At 39.1% G+C, this 20,840-nt stretch overlaps 1 protein-coding gene across 13 annotated transcripts in view; it reads right to left on the bottom strand.

Annotated features, from left to right (window-relative positions):
* Positions 1–20,840, bottom strand: part of THRB (thyroid hormone receptor beta) — a 384,236-nt gene that overhangs the window by 211,513 nt on the left and 151,883 nt on the right. For all 13 annotated transcript variants that reach the window (XM_059162483.1, XM_059162479.1, XM_059162477.1 and 10 more), the window contains one exon: positions 12,600–12,671. The gene's annotated coding sequence lies outside the window, so the exon portion shown is untranslated. The remainder of the gene's footprint in view (positions 1–12,599; positions 12,672–20,840) is intronic.

The following is a 20,840-nucleotide window of genomic DNA, read 5'->3' as shown; positions in this document are numbered from 1 at the left end:
GTGAAAATGAAACTTATATACGATCTTTATTATGTATGATTTTTCTGCCTCTCTTGACTCTAGGCAGATGCTGTTTCGCCATATGAACTGAGTGCTATGCGCATACCATATGCCAAATACTGTGCCAGGTGCTGGCAGGTGATGGGAGAGCGGTAAGGGGTGAGAAGACAAATAATTCCAGTCTCTACCCCAGCCAGACTCAATTGAGTGGGGGAAGATAGGCACCTGACTAAGTATTTACAACATAATATGCCTATAATAGCTGAAGCTAACAATTATATAGCTCTTTTATCTGTCAAACACTCACTGTTCTAAGCATTTTACATATATTAATTCATTTAATCTTCATAGCAATCCTATGAGGTATTATCTCCATTTTATGGCTGCAAAAACAGGCAAAGGCAAGTTAAATGGTTTCCTCAGAGTCACACAGAAATGCATGGCCAACTAGGATTTGCACCTGGAAGATCCATTCCGGAGCTGCTTTGTCGCTCCAAGTGTGGTCTGTTACCAGCACCACAGGCATCACCGAGGAGCTCTGTTAGGAACAGAATCTCAGACCCTGCCCTAGATCTCTGGGTTCAGAATCAGCATTTTAGCAAGACTTCTCGGTGCCTGTATGATTGTTAAAACTTGAGATGCACTACTCTAGATGCTCCCCCAGCTTTTATTCTCATTAAATTTTCATGGAAGAAAACCCTGCTCTCCCCTAACAACATATTAAATAAAAGTATGAACCATATAATTTAGTAAAATGACCATAATTAGTAGCTCACAGGTCCAAGATACAGATGAACTAAGGCCACCCTTGGACTAGAAAGCTCAAGGTCTATGTATCCTGTTGGTTGATAACCAACAATACACTGGATTGTCTCTTAAGCCCCATTGGGGAGGCAAATGCTCTTAGAATAAGCATATTCCAATGTTGTGTCTATCTGGCTGAAAAATATACATATTATATTATTTTTGATTAAATGGGAAATATAAAATATACATGAGAATAGCTGAGATTAAGCTGAGTTTCTAGATAAGGTGAATAAAATGGATGACTGCAGCAGGCTCCTAGTTAGTCATGGTCCTTCTTTTCAGACTGTGGATTAAGTTCCCGCTTCCTACGTCTGTCCGTCTATCTTGGATCCTCTTCAAGGCAGTAGGAAGAAGCAGTAAAAGAGAAAGAAGCCAAATACTTATTTTAGCAGATGAATTCTGTTGTTTATTTACTGCTCCTATAAAAGGGTTGCTGCGAGAAAAAGGTTACACTAATTACCAAATGGTGGTCTCTAGATGATGTGAGAGGAACAGCTTCCTCTGATACATTGATAACTAATGATTGTCATGATACTGCCATATCAGATGTTTCCTCTCAAAGGAAGAAAACAACACTGAAAGAAGTGGCTGGGCCATCCTTGGCTCATAATAGCAAGTGGTTTTAAAAGAGGAGAGAGCATGCTTACTGCTGTCTTACGGTATCAGTCTAAGTTTAACCATCCCTGCTAGCTCTTCCTCATTGATTCATTTCAACTTCAAGCTATATTAGTGTAATAAATGTTTAAAGGAGAAATAAAACCCCGTTTCGATGTGTATCAAACCATAAGACAGCAATTGTCTGGTAATGAAACCACCTGTTGCTTATAACAACAGCAACAATGACAACACAGAACAAAAACACACAACTGCTGAATGACGGAAACAGGTTTTAGGACTAGCGACCTCTCTCTTCCTTTCTCCTCTTCTATAAACATGAAATCTTGCTTATTTGTTGAGGCCTGATTCAAATTCTAATCCCTGGAGTAAAGGCTTCACAGGTCGCTGCAACCACCATTATCTCTTTCTTGTAATATCTCAGCTATGGAGTCTGCCCCATTCATTTTGCCAAAAACATAAATAATAATGAATAACTAAGATTATTATTTACCTCTGCCTGCATATGTATCTCAACTCCCCAGTTAATTTTAAGTTTCTTTGGGGAATATAATTGGTTGTGCTTTTTGTGCCTCCCACTGGTATGGTCTGGTGTTTTGCATAGAGAAAAGCTTAATAAATATTTGACAGCATTTTGCCCAAAGGGTGCTACTAACTAGCTGTTCCATCTATTATTTATAGAAAGCACAACCCAAACCCAGAAATTAATGTGTGTTGGTATGAGCTCACATTTCAAGAAAAAGCTGTCTAATCAATTGTGGTCTTCTTAGATGGTTGCCATTGAAGATATTAATAAAATAAGTCAACACAACATTAAAAACAGTTCTAGAAACCTGTGTTTAAACTAGGTAATTTGTCCATTTGTGAAAGAGATGAACATTTTTTGATAATCTATTTTCTTCATCCAAGTGAAGACTAAAGAAACCCCTCCACCATTCTCCTACTTCTAATGAATGTATTTAGGAATTAAGAAATTTCAGTCTTACTTTCATATTTGAAACTTTTTGCATGTATTCTTTGCGATGATCTTACACACACTCTCCCGTAGTGAACCAAAGTTGTATTGCTATTAATAACTGAAACTATTTAAAAATGTAAAAAAAAAAAAAAAAAGAAATTTCAGTCTTACTTCTAGTTCAACCAAATACTTGCTCTAAAACTGTTGGCAAGTCCTAATGGCAAGGGTTTAAAACATTCACCGGTGGAGAATGGAACTCTTCTAGGTTCTAATCAGACCCTCCTGTATGAAATTAGTATAGGATTTTTTTAAAAGTAGTTTACAGGGGCACCTGTAATCCACTCAGTGGATTAAGCCGCTGCCTTCGGCTCAGGTCATGATCTCGGGGTCCTGGGATCGAGTCCTGCATCGGGCTCTCTGCTCAGTGGGGAGCCTGCTTCCCACTATCTCCCTCTCTGCCTGCCTCTCCGTCTGCTTGTGATCTCTCTCTGTCAAATAAATAAATTAATCTTAAAAAAAAAAAGTAGTTTACAAACCAATGTCAGAGAGATGAAGAAGTTTGAAAAAAATGAGGTGAAATTGACAGTTCTGGGGGAAAATACCTTGGTAGAGTCTCCTTCTACATTACACACTCTAGTGAATCCCGGGTATCTTAAAGACTAATTCTTTTAAGGAAATTTTAAAAAATTCAAGAAAATACAGCTAGTTATATAATTGATTTTTATATGGGGAAAATATTTAAGTGTGAAAATAATGAAAGATATTAAAAAGGAAAGACTAATAAATTTATATGAATTAAAATTTGAAACTCTATAACCATAATACAAATATAAAGGAATTAATACTCACGTAGCAGATATTTATTAAGCATCTACTATTTGTCAGGCATTTTTCAAGGTGTTTGGGAGACTATATCTATATATAAACAAAACAGAAAAATGTTTGGATGTCTTTGCTGTGAAGGTGGCTATTTTGCTGTATAAAGACTGACAACAAAATAAATAATCCCATTATATGGGAAAAGGTGGAAAATGCTTTGGAGAAAAAGGAAAGTAGAGCCAAGGGGGGGATTGGAAGTGCCAAGGGCTGTGCTGGTTTGGTGCTCAAAGTTTGAAATATGGTGGTCAGAGTGGACTTCAAGAGTGGTACAATTCAAATAAACATATTGCAGTAGGTACCATTACTGGCTACCTTGAGGGATATTTAGGGGTTCTAGGCAGAGGGAAGAGTCACCTGCTAGAGCAGAGACAAATGAGAATTTGGAAAAACTTCCTTGCAATGCATGAGATTGGCAGAGATAAAATCCTTAATTGAGAAAAAGAGTTCTTAAAAATCAACTTAAAAAATCAATGTCTTATAGAAAATAGACAAATGACATGAAAAGATAACCTTTGTATAGAAGTCAATGAAAAGTGAAATCTTTCTCACCTTATAAGTAATCAAGTGAACTCAAAGTAACCTCACTATTGGGATATCCAGTTTCTGAAGATTAAATCATGTTGGTGAAGATGTGATAAGATTCTCTTCTATATTGCTAATGGAGGCATGAAATAATGTAACCTTTTGTAAAATACGGTTATATTTATCAACAACCTTTATCCTAGAAATATCTCTTATGGAAATCATCAGATATTAAGACAAAATTTATGTATATTTATGGCAGCATTGTTTATAATGATATATAAATGATTAATACCTAGATATCAAGCTGAAATTTCCAGCCCAGGATGTATCTACGAGCATTTGATACCTCCACCTCCAATTTCACATGTCCCAATCAAAGTCACCTTCTCCAGCCCCATCCCAGCTCCCAAACCTCCTCCTGGTCTTGTCTTTCTTAATTCAGTGAATGGTTCAAATGGACTTCCATTGCATAAGACACAAACCCAGGAGCCATCCTTGATGACTTCTCCCTTGTCTCCTGAATTCTATCATTCCCATGTTTTGTCAGTTCTGCTTTTGTAATATTTCTTGAACCCATCCCATCCTCTTCATTCCCAGAACAACCGCCTTAGTTCGGCTCTCATCATAATCCACCTGGGCTAATTAGTAGCTGCTTGTGTGGCCCAGAGAGGCCAAGTTCACTTCCTTCCCATCTGTCACACCCTTGCCATAGGACTCTTTCTGAAATAGTAAACTAGATCAAATCACTACCTTGTTGAATTTTTTAAAAATGGCTCTCTACTTCTGTCAGATTAAAACCCAAATATCTTAAACCAACTTCTATGACATAACACCTGATTATCAGCTCTCTTGCCCCATCAGCTTGAATTCTTCCCTCCATCTGTAACAATGAACTTACAAATTACCTATTAGTCCCCATTGTCTTTTCACATGCTTTCTTCTGCCTGCCCCCCTACTCTTACTGTTCTTCAGACAACTCCTCTTTACTTTTCCAGATCAACTGACAACGTGAAATCTCTGCTTTTTGTTTGATCAATCTAAGTTAATATATCTCAAAGTTACATGTGCATCAGAATCCTCTAGAGGGCTTGTTAGTGTTTCATAGGTTCTACCTCCAGAGTTTCTGACTTAGTAGGTCTGGGGTGGAGCCTGAGAATCTGCATTTTCGCAAGTTCCCCTCGTGATGTAGATGCTGTGGTGCAGGGGCCCCACTTTGAGAACCACTTGTCTAGAGAATTCTTTATCAAGGCATTTAGAGTTTGGTTGACTGCTCATTTTTTTCATTCATTAAACAAGTGTTTGCTATGTGAGTATGTGTCTGTTCTGCATTTGGACGTGGCAAGGTATTCTGCATAGGGCTATAATGATAGTCTCTGTCTGGGACAGAGAAGGCAGGTCTGACCCATACAATTGTGCAGGTTGAATATTGTGTAAATGGTGCTCACGGGAATATTACAGCTCAGCCAGAGGTAATAGTCTTAGAAGTCAGAGAAACAAACCCGTGGCGTGCACAACAGTGTAAAACACACCATGTTACTGATATGGTATCTACCATGATACAAATATGCACAATGTTCTTTGATAAATGAGAAGAGCCTTCAAACCCAGATATGAACTGAAGGCAAGGAGATAGGCAAGGCCTCCTAGAGACTGTGATACATTGTAGAGTCTGGAAAGGTGAACAGGAGTTATTAGGGAAAAGAGTAGAGGGAGGCAGAGAGAAGTCACATATGCAAAGACACAGAAGGATGATATGTGGTTGTAAGTAGATAGTTAGGATGGAGTAAAGAATATGGAGCGCTCCAATCACTTTGTCTATGTGAAGGACTTAAATTTGCTTAATTTTTTTTTTTAATTATGAAACACTGCATGCACCAAGTGGTATATAAAACAATATTACAGATGCCCATTCACATTCGCTCTATTTCCTTTATCTCTTTTTATAAGAAACGGAAGAGAAGAAAACAATAATGACCTATCTCCCTCTCTTTCCTCTCCTCCCTTGTCTTGCCAAGGTAGCCATGATTTCACAGTGGATGTGAACTGTTCCCATGTGTATTTTTGTATTTTTACTATGTAAATGTATAGGCATTCACTTTTGAGTTTCATTTATTTATTTATTTATCTTAAAAATATTTTATTTATTTATTTGTCAGAGAGAGAGAGAGAGAGAGAGAGAGCGAGCGCACAGGCAGACAGAGTGGCAGTCAGAAACAGAGGGAGAAGCAAGCTCCATGTCGAGCAAGGAGCCTGATGTGGGACTCAATCCCAGGATGACCTGAGCCAAAGGCAGCCGCCTAACCAACTGAGCCACCCAGGCATCCCAAGTTTCATTTATTTTTTATTTAAAAAGTTTTTTTTTTAAAGATTTATGTATTTATTTAAGTAATCACTAAATACACCCAATGTGGTGTTTGAACTCATGACCCTGAGATCAAGAGTGACATGCTCCACTGACTGAGCCAGCCAGACACCCTGACATTTACTTTTTAATGAGAGACATCTTCCATGATGTGACAGCAGAAATTACAACTTTCTGCCTCAGCAGCCTTCCTGAGAAGACACCTTGAGTAGCAGGCAGCCTGTGCCTAACAAAACTTGTTCTTCTCCAACCTTTGATGGGTAAAACAGGGTACATGTGAGCTTTATAAAATGCAATCAAAGAGGGTTAAAATCAGAAAATCAAGTTACGCTTATTCAGTGGTAGGTGATTCTAAAAGCTAAAATGAAATATTATTTTTGTTTTATAGTCAAGGTGTCAAACACAGAGGATCAAGAGAGTTGTACTGAGAGACTCGGTCATTTCTGCTCAGCCCCGTGGATTACATACACTAGGGATGTGGCATTTGTGGGTGTACATGGACACAATGGAGTTCCCAAAGAGCTATGCCGTGAAGCTCTGGTTCCACCCTACCAGAGCCACAGATGTGCTCTGATTTTATCATCTACAAAGTGGCAAGATGTTACCTGCTGTGTTCTGGTTTAACAAAAGGGATGTGATGACAACCTGGAGGCTAAATTCTTATTTGGGAGCTCGTAATGAAAAGTCTATGAAAATACAGTTACCAAAGATTCTCTGAAAGTTAAGGAAAGAAGGAAGTGGGGGTGGAGCGTGGGGGGAGGGAGGTGAGAAGGAAGAAAGAAGAGTTGAAAGAAAAACTGGTTTCCTTCCCCGTCCTGACTTTCCTACTTTCTCTAGCTCGGCTTCTTAGATAACTTCTTAGTTCTTTTTACAAATCCCTTTCTAAGCTATTGCTTAGCCCCTTTTTATTTTTCCTTTTTCTTTTCTTAGGGATGCCAAAGTTTGAAGATCTTCGTTATTGGTGTTATGGAGCCTTAGAAAAGTTTATGTTTATGTTGTATGTGTGCATACATGTATTCATTTCTGTTTGCATGCGTGTATTATTTATCCATTGCCAAGAGGATGCATCATAAATCCCCAGCCAAAATTCTATATAGACAAATACTACATAACTTTTTTTTATCCAGATCTGTTTCTTAGAAGTTCAGCTGAATGTCTTTCCTGAGTTGCCATTCCTATATATGCATTTGAATATACATACACATAAATAATGTATACACATATATACAGCCCCCACACACATGTTGTGTGTATTTGCTGAAACACAGTTTTGAACCATACAATTCATGAATACATTCTCTTTGGTCAGTTCACTCTTCATAAATTCTATCACATCCTTCTCTTCTCTCCTGTCCCTAATGCAACCTTACTAATAAGAAGCTTATCACCACAAACTGAAGTCCTCAAAGCCTTTTTTTTTTTTTTTTTTTTTTTAAGAGAGGGTGAGGGGAAGGGCAGAGGGACAGGAGAGAGCAAATCTTAAGCAGGTTCTACGCTGGGCTGATGTGGGGCTCCATCTCATGACCCTGAGATCATTACCTGAGCCAGAAATCAAGAGTCAGATGCTTAACCAACTGAGCTACCCAGGTACCCCTCAAATCTACTTTTCATTGCTCCCACTTTCATCCGTCATGGAGTTGGCTACAAGATCATTTCCTCTAAAGAACCCTGATCATTCTTCTCTGGAACTGAAAAGCTTCTCATATTTGCCTATCTGTGACTTGGTCTGCTAGGTGCCTCCATGATATACTTTTATAATCAAATTTCACTTTACTTCTGGGTAGCAAAGTACCCAACTATATTTTCCAGCTTCCTTTATACTTAAGAATTGTAGAATATAGGTAAAAGTTGTGGGGTGGGAGTTCTGGTAATGACTCCTAAAGAGAAAAAACATAGCTATTGTTGGGTGCCTTTCACTTTCCTCTTCCCAACTTTTCTGCTGCCTGGAATTCATATGTGAGGGCTAGAGCTCCAGCAGCCATATTCAATCAAGAGGTAACCTTAAGGATAAAGTCATGTATGAAGGATAGAAATACAGAAAGATAGAAGGCACCCGAGTCCCTGATGATTACAGAACTACTCCCTGCTGCTGTGGAAAGAAAAATACTTTTGAGTGTTTGTCACTATTATTTATGGTTTTCTGTTATGGGCAGCCTCCAGACAGTAGCTTACTTTCTCCACCAATGTAGCTATTTCTCCTCTCCAGTTAATATAATATTTTGATTAGTTTTGAGCCATTGCCTCTCTTCTTAAGATGAGGTTTACAGATAGAAAGACCTAAGTTCAAGTCCAGTCCTGCCCCTGTGACAATTATGTCTTTAGGCATTGTTTCTGTTCATTTTACCCTCAATTATCTTGTCTGGGAACCCATAATAATAATAATCATCATCATCATCATCATTATTATTATCATTATTAATATGCACATTAAACTGTTACTTTTCTTTCATTCTGTTTTTCAGTTATTATCCCAATGGCACCAGTAGGAAAAATAGTTAAGGAAGGAAAGGGGAATAAAACTCAAATCAGGATATTGTCCCAGTTAACAGTCCTTATAAGGAGCTGAATTAGTTTGAAGTTTCAGGTTGCTGATTTTTAGAAGTCAATGGGAAAAAAAATCAATAGATTGGACTTCAATTATTAATATTTTACCCTCATTCTCATGAATTAATAGAATCTGACTACACACATGTTGCATTGTCCTAAGACCACTTGACCTGTAGATAAATGCATACGTACATACATGCATGCATATTCAGAATGTTGGCTCCAGGAGAAACACTTTCCCCCAGTCACTGGGATGGAGAAGACACACACCTTCTGTCTTCTATTTTCCATTTAGACAAGTTAACTCTTAATGATATGGAGAAACAGTTCCTTTCAAATGGGCATAAAATTGCAAAAAAAGAGAGCACATTCTCCCCAAACACTTAGATCATGTAAGTTCATTTCTGCTCTTATGAACATTAAATTAAATTGGTTAAATAAAAACCTTGCTCAGTCAAATTTGATTCAATTAGGAAATTTATATGTGCAAAGCATGGAATGTGTGGGTTAAAATAAATTCTGGTTATTTAAAATGTTATTTTTTATGGATGGTTCTTTTTTGCCATGGCTTCATTAGTGAACTAAATTTTTGTTAATGTGAATCAGCCTTGTGAGTTAAATAGGCCTTGGCTCTTTGCTGGGAAATCACTCAAGTAGTAGAGAGTTTGTCTGCATAGCCTCAAAGGCTGGAACATTTGAGCATCTTCAAATGCTTCTTGTGCCAGCTTCACCTAACCCTCTCTTACCCTTCTGTACAGTGTCATCATATCCTTTTCAAAAACATTTTCTGAGGCACCTGAGTGGCTCAGTCAGTTAAAAGTTGGACTCTTGACTTTGGCTCAGGTCATGATCCCAGGGTCCTGAGATTGAGCTCCACGTCAGGCTCTGGAAGCCCCTCTCCCTCTGCCCCTCTTGCCTCCCAATACACTTTCACTGACTATAAGACAAATACCATATGATTTCACTCATTTTTGGAATTTTAAAAAAAAGATTTATTTATTTATTTATTTATTTATTATGATGGGGGTTTGTGTGGGATGGTGCAGAGGGAGAGAGAGAACCAAGGAGCCTGACACGGGGCTCCATTCCAGGATTCTGGGTTCATGTCCTGAACTGGAGGCAGCTGACCAACCGACTGAGCCACCCAGGCTCTCCGGTATGTGGAATTTAAGAAACAAAACAGGTGAACATAGGACAAGGGAAGGAAAAATAAAATAATATGAAAACAGAGAGGGAGGCAAACCTTAAGAGGCTCTTAACTGTGGGAAACAGACTGAGGTTTGCTGGAAGGGTAGTAGGTGGGGGATGGCGTAACTGGGTGATGGACATTTAGGATGGCAGGTGATGGAATGAGCGCGAGTATTGCATGTATGTAGCTGATGAATCACTAAATTCTACTTCTGAAACTAATAATAAAGTATATGTTAATTAAATGGAATTTAAATTTAAAAAACCTTAAAATCATTAAAAATGAATACTAAAAAAGAAACCAGACCGAACTATTTCCCTTCCTTCTGCCTGCTTAGTGTTCTCATCAGGCTCTAAATGCAGAGTTAGCTGCTGGGTCCCTCGGGCCAGCCCATGTCCTTAGCTGCACTTCAACCCAAACAATTACCTTTCCTGTTACTGCCGGAATTCTAAAACATACAAATAAAAAAATTTAAGTAGGGTTGGTGCAAAGTATTTCGGGGAAAAGAAAGTATTTTTTTAAGGGTCAAAGTGCCTACGGCAAAGGTACAGGTAAAAAGCCAATCGTTTGAGAGTCCTTGACACACATGCCCAAAGCAGAAAGACCAAACGTGGAATAGCCCTATTCCACAGGTGTCTCTGGAGGCCCAAATCCCAATCTCTGTCACCAGAAGTTCCACTCCACTAATGTATGGGAAAGAGAATCCTGCATTTCATAGGTGATGGAAAAACATTGGGATGAGGGAGCAAAGGATTCACAAGTTCTGAAGTCTTTCTGGAACATTATTGATACATTGACGGTACATGTGAAATCAATTCACTCACCAAGTACTGTGCTCAAGATTTCCACGATGTGACTGCCCACATATCACCTTCAGCCACATCACAGTCTAGAAGACCCCAAAAGGCAGTCTGTGGTCCCACTGTCTGGTGTTGTATTCTCTGAGAACTTTTCCCCTGTCCTGGCTTTGGTGATTATTGAACAAAAAAATTCCTGAAAAGGAGCAGTCTCCTGTCCTCCAAAACTGCCTAATGATCTTAGAGCCCACTCACTAAATAATCCACATAACTCTAAGGAAGTTCATTAGTATTTTCAATATTTAAGGAAGCTCATAAGTATTTCTATGTATCCACTGCCTAATTCATTTATCTGTTGCCTTATTTTCCCTCTTTGTTTTTATATTTTGATGGAGGTATACTTTATAGACAGTACAAGGCACGGAGGGGTTTTGACAAATGCTGTGTAGCCTGCACTTCTATAAAGTTCTGCATTTTGATCGCTCCAGAAGATTCCCTTATGCCCCTTCCCAGGCACTCCCGTCTTTTTCTCAAGGTAACCACTATTTTGATTTCTATCATAGATGAGTTTTGTCTTTTGTAGAGCTGTATGAAAATGGATTAGTACACGGTGCACTCTTCTGTGGCTTAGTGTCTAATGTCTCATGTTTGAAGCCTGTTAAAAATCACCTCTTAGTTTCCTTATCTGTAAGTGGAAGGGGTCGCCTTATAAGATCCTGAGGAGTCGGGAGGTCTCCTGGGAGCGATAAGGGGGACCTGAGGAGTCGATTTGATTGGAATGGGTGAAGAGGAGGCTGAAGGGTGGGCTTTGTGGCAACCCTCCTCCCCTTCAAACAGAACAGCTGTACTTTTCTGTGTCTTGCAAATTGGGGTTCTCTGGGAGATTTCATTTGGGAGAATGTTTTTTGTTAAAAAAAAAAATGTTAGAGACCTGCAGGCCCAGGTGATCCTTACTGATACTTTTCCCTAGAACATTCTATAAATTGCAAATAGTGCTTTCTGATATGAGAGCTTTGAATAGTTCCCTTGAGGGAGGGCTGGGAGACAGAGGCAGCCAGACTGGGGGCCCCCAGGGAGGGCCTGGGCACTGAGCACTGTAATACTAGCCGTGGTTACCATCAGATAGCATCACCCCAACTGAGGCGCCCAGACAATAAGCCAGAGGCCCTGGGCAAGGGGAGGCACAAAGACAGCATTCAAAAGACCCACTCTCACAGCCCGGGAGCATTTCTATAGACTCCACCAGACCCTGGCCCAGCCTGAACGTCACCTGACAGCCAGAAAGCCATTTTTCACGGTTAGCTTTTAAACTGCTAAAAATAATAAACACAGAAAGAAAAGTGCTGACATAATCTTTGCTGCAGAGACAAACTGAAACTGTTGTTATAATAATGTAAACAAACTGGGTTCCAAATTATAACCTAGCCTTCCAAACAGGCTGCTTGACATTACCAAACATCTGGGGACCAGAGGGAGAATTGAGGGCTTGCCCAGGAAACAAGGGAATGGGCGCTGCGCAGGTGCCGAGCCCTATCCCACTGGCTCTAACCCATAACCCACCGATTAGCTACTCCTGACACCTTTTTTTTTTTTTTTAAGCACACAAGGAAAATGCAGTTGGAGAGGGCTGCTCAGTGTTCCTTGAGCACAACTTCCCCACATAACAAGTGAAATACAGCTCCTCTCTCTCATTGTTCAATTATTACCTTTCTCACCCCAGATTTCCTTTTCTCCATTATGTTTTTCCAGCCCATTTAATGTTTTATATTCCTCCGGAATGTCTGCAGATGTCAAAACTATGTTAAATAACAAGAGCAGCAATGCCACAAATTAGCAGGTAATTCCCCTTGTGCTAAAAAGTGATAATTAATCACAAAGATCATGAATCTGCAAACAGCCAAGTCAAGCCTGGTATCTGACCTTCTGATCCATTAAATCACGTGCAGAAGCTGGCACCCTCACAGGACGGCCAACAGGAGGGAAACCGCAGATCTGGAAAAAGGGAAACACAAGAAGGTAAATAGAAGTGTTTTGTTTTTGTTTTTCTTTTCTTTTTTTAAGTTCCCCAACATTTATTTAATCTGCAACTGCTCTTCTTTCTATGTTTAAATAGGGTCTGGTTTCAGAGCGGTCTCTGATTCTGAATAAATGCAAATAGACTGAGATAAAAATCTCATTCCAGAGGGGTGATGGTTTCAGAGAAAGGAACTTGAACACAGAAGTGTAAATAAGACATTATAGGCATAGGACAACGTTTGTGGATCCCAAAGATCTACTTTGCTGTGGGCAAGATGCGGGAATTTGGGGAAGACGGTTATAAGGCAAATGTAAATCTTAAACAGTGTAAAACTGTGGCCTATGGACACCCATGCCAGTCTATTAACTGGTTCTTACCCGTTCATAAGAAGAAAGTGCAAAAAATAAGAGGAGGTGTTTAAAAACTCAGATAGTAGCTTGATGTCACACTTATAAGCATGTTGTCAGTGGATTCCTCTCTCTGGATAGGAGGCAAAACAGTTTGCATCCAATTTGATAGAGTTTCATTTTTTTTAGTTTTTTAATTAATTCATTAATTTTTTAAAGTAGTCTCCATCCCAACACAGGGTTTGAACTCATAACGCTGAGATCAAGACCTAAGCTGATATCAAGAGTCAGACACTTAACTGACTGAGCCACCCAGGTACCCTGAGTTGCATTTTTATTATGTGCAGTAGGACCATCTAAACAGGTCTGCATGTTTTTAATACTTCTTTCTGAAACTATTGAAGCTTATAGAAGAGTTTCAGGAATCATATAAATAAGTCCTATAGATTCCTGGCCCAGAAACCTTGTTCATATTCTTCCAATAGCAAAAAGATACATTTCTGGCTCATCTGTTCTACCCAACTACCTCATCATCCTAGCCTTTAATCTAGAAGTATTCCTCTGTCTTTCCTTGAATTTCGTACCCTCAAAAATTCTTATCAAGATTACAGAGCAGTAATAGCACATACAGAATGTCACTCAAATTGACTTAGTCTTTTTCATAATTAGGCAAAGAATATGTTTTTGAGAGGGATATTATAAAAATGATGTTTTTATTGCATTCTATCAGGTGACATCATAAATTGATTTGTTTTTTACTGGTGATGACAAATTCAATAATTTGATTAAGTTGATATCTGGAACACTTCTTCATTACATAGTTGTCTTTTTAAAATTTGTAATTAAGAAGTATTCTGTACAGAGAGGCTTTGTGATTATGCAAATTTCTTTTTCTCATTCTGTTTTTGCACCTGTTGGTCCTTCTTTCCTTGATTATTATTATTATGAATATTGCTGAAAGTTTCTTTTCTAATTCCACATTCCTAGTTTGCATATTATGGAAATAAAGAGCTTTAATATATTTAAAAAAAAATCTTAAACAGTGTAGAGATTTTGTGCTAATGATGGTATGGCTGGCCTCAGAGGACGTTTCCTAGGATCAGTCTCAACCAGCAGTAGCATCCACCACCTGTGGTGAAATGACAGGTGTTCATCAGGGGATATAGCCAGGCTTGGAACTATGGAGCTGTCTAGATTGTATTCAGTGTGATTATGCTGGAGATACAGCTGGCCCATGTAAACAGATAAAAGAGAGAGCCAAATGCACGGGGGCAACTACCTGTTCAGCAGAGGACCACTTGGAGTATCTGTGTAAAGAGAAGTTGCTTTTCAGTTAACTATAGTCCCGCAATTCTTGTGGTTGTTGTGGGGAACTTAGAACTCAGAAAAACAGAGGTTAGCAGAGCTGATGTCTGCATTCCTGCTACCTTGGGGGGACCATTGGTAAATTTTGTCATAACTGCTTTTTTTTTTAATTAAAAAATAGAGAGAATAGGTGTAATCTCTCTTTTAAAAAAAAATATTTTATTTATTTGACAGACAGAGATCACAAGTAGGCAGAGATGCAGGCAGAAAGAGAGAGAGGAGGAAGCAGGCTCCCCGCCGAGCAGAGATCCCGATGCAGGACTCGATCCCAGGACCCTGAGATCATGACCTGAGCTGAAGGCAGAGGCTTAACCCACTGAACCACCCAGGTGCCCCGCATAGGTGTAATCTTGACAACTCTGCTCTTTGGCTAGACCATGAATTCGTTTGTCTTTTTCTAGTCCACTTTTTTTTTTTTTTACATTTATATACAATATGTGCATCCAGGACAATGAATGGTGTTTGTGTATTTCAAATTGATCTCTACGACATGAGTCTCTGGATGGGTATCTAATGTTCTCCATTTTTGACTCAACGTTGTCTGTGTGAGAACTAACCGTATTGGTCTGTCGCATTCCTTGCAGCTGCCATGTTGGATGAACATATGCTCAGTCATTGTCTTTTCACTCAACACCCAACATTATAGCACCATAAAAGCCCTTGTTATATTATTAAAGTGATTGTTGGGTGTGTGTGGGTGTGCACAGGCATGTGCGGATGTGTGAGTTTCCGCTGTGATGGACTCTGAGGTCCTCAGGATGCTATTGTGTCTTGTTTTCACAGTGGCTCTTTTACTCCGTGACTCCAGGCAGAAGGGACACTCAGGGTGTTAAAAGGAAAAACAGATTTGTTTTTATTCGTTTTCCTCCCTTTTAAAAACAACACGATGGAAGACTTTGGAGTTGTATTTGTCTGCTTTTATCGGTCTCTGCCCACTGCTCTTGTAACAGACTTTAAATCTCCAGCCATCAACATCACCTCACTGTTTTCTAGAACATCAGAGAATCTGATAGCACGAGGCTGAAGACCAAGACATTTTTAGGAAGCCTATTCTAAAAGCGTTCTCAAAGAATAAATGGGCAAGCCCAGGAAGAAGCTAGTGTTTGTAACTGTCTTTGCGGTTTTATGGTGAGTATAAATAACTATACATCACTATCCTTGACATCGATATTTAAAAACTAACTGTGCCTTTTGTATGAAAATACTGGACCCCATTTATTTTTTGAGGGTAGAAGTCTGATTTGTATTTTGAAGAATGTATGTGAACCTGACTCAGTGAAAACAATCTAAAAATTCTCACATAATGATTCATAATAATATACATTTTATACATAACCTATATTAAGAACATTTTGTGGGCTGGGGTGTGCTAATGTTTTTATTTAGTTTAGTCCTCACAATGGTCATACGATCATTTTTCAGATGAGCCAAGGAGAGGAACAGGAGGATTTAACATTTTTGCCCAAAGCCAAACAGTAAAGAAGAGGCCAGCTAGCAATCTCATCCCAGTAGTAAGATGTCATGGGCCTCGTTCTTAGTCACTAAGAACAGGCCCAGGTTTTAAGATAAAACTTCAGAGGGGAAATTGAAAAACAGTGAGACTGAAGGTGCTTCTTAGTTTTGCCATAAACCCAACAGACAGTATCTCTTTCAATGTGTGCCTCAAACCAAGATCAAACCAAATTAGAGTACTTCAACCAGAGAAATTCAAAGTGATTCCTTAGCGAAGAAGGAAATTTCAAGTAGCAAGGTCAAGCCCCAGACCCTTCCAACTCAAACATGACCATTTTAAATTCTTCTTCTCTTTAGAAAGCGGGGCCATGGATTTGCTCATGGCTCAAAGGAGTCTGCGCAGTTTTGTTTACATGAGATCCAAAGCAAAAATGAGGATCACTCCCTGGGCCAGCTTTAGCCTAGAATGTGTGCTATTTACACATTTTTAATTGGGGCACAAATATATTAACAGTGTGGTTATTTTGTGCTTTCAAAAGAATCTGTTTTGTAACTGATTCGTATTTATATTTGGAATATATTTATTTCTAGGCATGAAACAGTTCATTTTGTTGAGCCATCTGACCTGAGGTGAAGTTGGCACAATTTCCCGTGACTGTTCCTAATTAATGCAAATTGAAGGTTAAAGGATAAATAAAGTTCTTTTAACTTGGTTTATTAATACGTTATTTATAAATGGCTCTTTACTTGGTCAATTTCTTTTTTAGTCAGTAACTATGTACAAATGTACCCAACAAACGAGCAAATACACCATGTGTATTTTATTACAAAGTTGTTTTAAAAGGGTTAATATGGCAAAAAAAAAAAAAATAATGTCATCTGTCATCTACTTATCTATCTCTTTCGACTCAGTTCCGAAGTCCGAGGCAGACTATATTGCATTATGGTCTACATTCTTCATCCCTCCCTGTACCTACTGTTTGGTCATGTAACTTTGCACTAAAGAACAGCCTCTTTAGTAAAATCTAGTTTACTGTCCCCTTTGATGCTGGTTTTAGTCATGTGCCTTGCTTTGGCCAATGGAATGTTAGCAGGTATGCTGTTTGTAGAAGTCTGAAAAAGTTCTTGCTGTGCTTATGTTTTTTCTTGCTTCTCTGTGATTGCTATGAGAAGATGCCTCAACTAGCCTGTCACGGTTGAGAAATATGGAATGAAGTTGACTCACGTCAGTGGTCTCTGCCAAGGCTATCCTGATCAGCCTAGACTAGTCAGGCCGTGTAAGTACGACAGCTGGACAAGAGGAGCAGAGCCACCCAGCTGACCCACAGCTGACACATAGGAAGGAGGTTGAAAATCCACCCCACCAACCCTGAGACTCTTGAACTTATAAACACCAGTTTTGTCTAATTATTGAGTTTTGAGATAATTTGTTATTACCCCAAGTAACCCTATTAAATGCTACTATGTACTAGATAACTGATAGAGGACATACATCTGGTTCACTAAAAAAAAAAAAAAAGAATGCTCACCTAGCCACCTAGAAGATGGTTTAAAATTAGGTAATAGAATCCAGCAAATATCCACCAAATGAGCTGTATCATTCAAGGTTCAACTGGGAAAATAAAAGTTGGTCTAGGCATTTAAACAGAAGGGCTACAATGTAGGAAATTCATCATGCAAGTGAAGGGAAAGATGGAAAGGCCAACGGGAGAATGAGGCATCGAGGAGCTGAAAAATTGCAGCAAATCCTTGAGCTACAGGGAAAAAAAGAGTATCAGTACTGGGGTCCTGGGGCCAAGGTCACCCAGCAGAAGCTCGAAGGGCCTCTCTCATTGGAGCCGAAGCCCTAGAGGAGAGACATGGTCTTTATCTAAGATATTGTGTGAAGCAGGGAGTGTGGAGAAGAAATACCCTGACTTCTCTCTTCCTTCAGTCTTCCATTTCCCTCTGGGCTTCCCAGGGCTTGAACCCAAATGGAGGCCAGGTGGACTCAGGGACCAGACCAGCACAACCCACAGGAGCAAGGCTCTCAGTAATGCAAGGGAAGGATCTGATGGCAAAGGGGAAATTCATCACCACAATGTGCAAGACACTATACAAAGTGTTACTCAGTGCAGAGTGCTTACTCAGTAGCTGAGGGCTATATCTGAGAACACTAGACTCAGACTGTGCTTAAAGGTTAGAAAGGGCCTTAATAGATAAAAAAGTGAGGGAGAGGATGTTCAGGTAGCAGCAGCTGTGGAAACAAAGTGCAGGCAGTATTGTGAGAAATAGCAGGTGTACTGGTTCTCCTTAGAAGGTTGTGTATTTGGGAGGAGCAGGCAGGGGTGTGGAGAGGATAATGGGGCCATAAAAGGGAGAGCGTGAAGGAGTCTGGATTCCAGTCAGACTGGACTTCTGTTCCGAAGACAGCAGGAAATAAGATGGTTCTGAGCAGAGAGTTACACGATCCAAATTGCGCATTAGGAACGTTACTCGGATAGAGACTGGAGAGATGTAGATTGAAGGGTGGCAACTAGACTAAGGGTTTTTAACTAAGTACAGACCTCAGAGAGTTCACAACCCTTCTGAACAAACTGGCAGGTGTTTGTGTAAGTATTTGGTTTTCTGAGAGATGGTACCTAGCTTTCACATGGCTTTCAGGGGAGCCCATGACCCCTGCTCCTATCAAAACTGTAAGCACCAGCAGAAGGAACACAATCTAGAAATCTAGAAATACTTCTTTTAATGAAGATCAAAAATGTAAGAGTGGCAGTGATAATGGAAGGAGGAAACGGACAAACATTTATAAGGTACTATCTAAACAAATAATCCAGATGAATGTGAACAGAAATAAAATGAGAAGGAGAGATGCTAAAAGGTTTAACTCTGGGCTAGAGCTGTCTGCTATTCCTTTCCCTCCCCTATAAAACAGAGAAAAGCAATCCATTCATACAAGATACTGCCCATATTCATCACAGGTATCACTAATCAAATGCAACATTTATTTATTACTGAGTATAAACACCATCTCCAAATCTTTCTCTAATAGCACCCCGGGCAACCACTGCCTTGTTCTAGAGCAACTATTTTTATTTATTGTATTGACTATTCTTTAGTTTCATACAGATGAAGTACCAGTGAATGGATATATTTGGCAAAACATACTATGTACTGATATGATCTGTGTACACATATTTATATGCATATTTCCCACATTTGGGAAACTTACTTATATACAGTTGGGCCACTAACTGGATCTTACCCAAGTTCATGGGTCTACTTAATGTTAACTCAAGGCAATTAACACAGATTTAAATAAAGATGAATTAGGGGGAAAAAAAACCTTGGATCCATGAAAACTTATTTTATTATGAAATTATCATCCTAAAAATTTGAAATTAAAACATTATTACCATCAACTACTAGTAACTTCATGGTAAATTCTTAACCCTAATCACAGGCAAGTAGGTGTACAGTATTACCATAAACAATCCTCTTGTCAGTCTGGTGACCTTGGGTTTGGTATTTGAATGGCACTATGGTGGTTTTCTCCCCTTGGGGTATTTTCTAGCTGACACTTGAAAAGGGGTGTCATTATCAGCATTACTTTCTACATAGGACCATAATAAAGACAGATTCAGATAAGCCTACTTTTTTTCTACTTGGAGTTTTTGTTGTTGGTTGATTTTGTTTTGTTTCACTTCTTTTTTAAAAGGAGATAGAAGTCTATTGACTGCACGGCAAGGGAACAGCAGGCAGGACAGCAAAGGAGAAACCGTCTACCCTTTTTCTACTTGGAATTTTGGTCAGCAAGAAGATAATTACTGTCCATGTCAATATGAAAACTTTCTTTCCTCACCTCAACCCCAAACCCCCAAAGTCTGATCTGTTCAATTCCAAGCAACTTATGGAAAATTGTCTATATACAAAAATAATTCTGGGGTGGGGGGGAATCTCTAAATATAAAAAATTCCTGGCAGTAATTATTTGACCATGACACACAATAAAAACTATGTTTCAATCTGCAACACAAGTACTTACATATAGATGTGTGTGTATATATCTAAATAAAACAAAAGTTCTACTAAATAATATTCTTACTTGTGTGTTGCACTTGGACATTTTTTATTCCATTCAACTTTATCTTCTTTTATTCTATTGTATATACTATTTCATTAAGGAAAAGTTAGTAATGACCTGCTGCTAAATGGATTTCATTACCCTCTAATAGGGCACAGTCCACAGTCTGAAAACCATTACTGTAGCAAAATGACTAAAGCACTCTAACTTTATTCACCGATGTAAACATATTCACAAAAGACCAATCCTGAGCAACCGCAGGGGAAAAAAAATCTCTTGGCTCTCTCCCTGGCATCCTGGATGAAGCCGAGGTTTGCCGGGCCAACTTTTGTACTTCGTGGTTGACAATGACTGCAAACTGAAAGGCAGAGATCAAATCCTCACTCTCCTTCTCGACACATCTCTTCCGCTGGGTAATTTATACTGTGCAAGTATCAAGCTATTCAATTTTGCTGTCATTTACTGTTCTTTTTCCAGCAGCAATGGAAACACAGGATCGGTTTACTGTTGTCTCTCTTTGGTAGAATTAGATTATTCTCCCTCCTGCCCCCTTAAACAAAGATGGCATTCATCACTCCAGAGTACCACCCCCGGAGGATCTCCAAACAAAGCATGGCAGGGAAACCGCTACCCGTGAAGGAGCAAACGCAGAAGCTGGGCATTGAGGCTGTCAGTCCAGATTCTATACCAGAATGAACTTTGTAATGATTCTTTCGATTGAGTGAACACAACTGTAAATGGAGCAACAGAATTAACCGTAATAACAAACAAGGAGAGAGAGAGAGAGAGAGAGAGAGAGAGAGGCTATATATCTTTAAATCCAATGGTATCTGCCAAAAGAAAGCTATGTATGAGAAATAATTAAAATCCATTTTCTCTTTCCAAAGGAAAAAATAACTATACAAAATAATCATATCA

The sequence above is a fragment of the Mustela lutreola genome, chromosome 2 (assembly GCF_030435805.1).
Source record: "Mustela lutreola isolate mMusLut2 chromosome 2, mMusLut2.pri, whole genome shotgun sequence".
Taxonomy (NCBI): Eukaryota; Metazoa; Chordata; class Mammalia; order Carnivora; family Mustelidae; genus Mustela; species Mustela lutreola.
The sequence above is the reverse complement of the archived record's forward strand: the minus strand, read 5'-3'. Positions and strand labels throughout refer to the sequence as shown.